The sequence below is a fragment of the Triturus cristatus genome, chromosome 3_2 (assembly GCF_964204655.1).
Source record: "Triturus cristatus chromosome 3_2, aTriCri1.1, whole genome shotgun sequence".
Classification (NCBI taxonomy): Eukaryota; Metazoa; Chordata; class Amphibia; order Caudata; family Salamandridae; genus Triturus; species Triturus cristatus.
In genome coordinates this window covers 1,069,505,709-1,069,508,085 of record NC_140584.1, presented here as the reverse complement: position 1 = coordinate 1,069,508,085, position 2,377 = coordinate 1,069,505,709, and the positions used below count along the sequence as shown (strand labels likewise).

The 2,377-nt window shown below is 44.6% G+C and overlaps 1 pseudogene; it reads right to left on the bottom strand.

Moving 5' to 3' along the window:
- Positions 1-303: 303 nt before the first annotated feature.
- On the bottom strand, positions 304-1,317 carry LOC146859136 (transmembrane protein 183 pseudogene; annotated as a pseudogene).
- Between the last annotated feature and the right edge of the window lie 1,060 nt (positions 1,318-2,377).

The following is a 2,377-nucleotide window of genomic DNA, read 5'->3' as shown; positions in this document are numbered from 1 at the left end:
TGATGGCCAAAGCGGTGTGCCAGGGCCAATCTCCCTTAGAGCTGTCAGTGCAGCTCCACCGGGAAACAGCCATGCGGTTCGGGCTCTGCCGGATGAGTTTCAAGATTAAAAAAGAACAGGGGGAGCTGGGAGTCCATTGTAAGGAGACATCGGCGGAGAAAAAGGCGAGACAAATGTCCGAAGTCTGGCTGGGTAGGTGATGGCCATAGCGGTGTGCCTGGGCCAGTCTCCCCTATAGCTGTCGGTGCAGCTCCACCGGGAATCGGCCATGTGGTTTGGGCTCTGCCGGACGAGTTTCAAGATTCAAAAAGAACAGGATAATATCATGCCCATGACAACTGGTATAAATATAAAATTGAGGGTGTTGACTTGCAGCAGGCAGCAGTCCTGATCTGGGTTAGTATGCACTTCCTCATATCTAGAAGGAGGATGCAGTACAGGATGACTGTTCTTCTTGGATCTAGGAAACTGCTTTTGGAACTTTAAGTTAAACTCCCACATTGGTTCTTGCCGATTCCCAATAGTCTTTCTGCACCAGAAAAGTAAACATTTAGAATAAGCTAAATTGCTAGGAGTCGATTCCGGGATTGTAGGACTTTTTGCCAGTCGAGAAGTAAATGGCTCATACATATGGTACAATGAACGGATCACACAGGCTCGCAGACATCGCAGTTTTTCAATGCACTCTGGCCTCAAGCGGACTGGAAGCAGAGCAGTAGTTTGATAGTGCCTTTTGTACAATCTCACCAAAATGCTGCAGTGCAAGTAACAGTCCAGGCATTCTTACGAATAAGAGCAAATTTCACGATATCTTCTGGGCGTATATAGGAGGCAAGCATCAGCCAAATGTCTATGGGATAGTCATCTCCAATGTTGCTGTGTAAGGTTTCTTCATTTCTCTTGCTCCTTTTCTTTTTCCCTGCTTCTAATACCTTCTTTGGCATTTCTGCCATGTCATTGTCACTTTTGCACTCTCCATTCACAATAATGGATGAAAGATCTTCCTCCACTGGAATGAGAGATGCTTCCAAACCGCAAAGTGATTTCACTTCTTTTTGAATTGCGTTGGCCACAGCTTTCCTAACACGACCAGACTTCCCCATAACAGGATCAGAATTGGCATAATCCGCCACTGTAACACTGGCCGCGCTCAGTGATTCTCCCCGCTCGTTCACCCGTCTCCCACAGCGTTTTTTGCACATGGCTGCGGCTCAGATGCCTGAAAAAGGCGGCTAACGAAGTTTTCAACTTTCTTTACCATGGCGCGCGGTAGGTAGGCTCACTGCAGTTCAATGAACGAGAAAAGAACGGGGCACCTCTTGCCTCTGCTGCCATGCTTGATCTTACAATTAGCCGGTCAAAAAAAGTAGCACGGGGAATATCAATCGTAAAGGAAATCCGGCAGAGAGAGTCAATCAAGGCAGGAAGGGGCAACAAAGGCCATGTGAGTTGCTGAGGAGGGAAGGGAATGCCAAGTTACTACCCACTTCTTCAAAAACAGAAATACTCACGTGTGGATATTGGAAACATTAGGACCCACTTGCCGCCTTGCCTGATGAACTGGGATCACCAGATAAATTATCGAAGGAAGTAAGAAACCTCGGAATTAGCATGGACTCCAAGCTGTCGATGAATGCCCAAGTGGACAAACAAGCAAGATCAAGATTTGTCACTATAAAAACGCTGCGACAAATTTTCCCTCATTTGGGATTTACACACAAGGTCCAAGCTACCATCTCCCTTGTTCTGTCCAAACTTGATTATGCCAATAGCCTCTACCATCGATCACCTTTAACGACCATGAAAAGACGATTCAGAACTCGGCTGCCAGATTACTCTTGCATATCAAACCGCGAGACCACATCTCACCTGCCTTGAAAGCCATGCATTGGTTACCGGTTGCCAGAAGATCCACATTCAAGCTACTTTGTATCAGCCACAAAGCAATACATGGAATGGGATGGCTCTTCATCAGGAATAAAATCACCAAACACATTCAAAAAAGGAACCTACGCTCTAAAAGGGCATCTCGCCTCAAAATCCCAAGATACAAGGAAAAAAAACATGGGTGGCACATCCTTCTCTGTTCAAGCAGCCAAACTATGGAACTCTTTACCCCCCAACATAATATCCACCGACAACCACCTTATCTTCAGAAAACTACTCAAGAATTGGCTCTTACCCACATAAGCACCATATGCAAACAGAAATTTACAGCATATTCCTCTGTATATAAGCATTTATTTTCACTATATATATGTACCTATCTTTGTGTATTGCTTTGTATAAACATGTAGAATAATTATGTTACTGTAAATAAATAAATAAATAAATACAAATCATCTTTGGTCTATATGTACTTACTTCCATTGTGCAT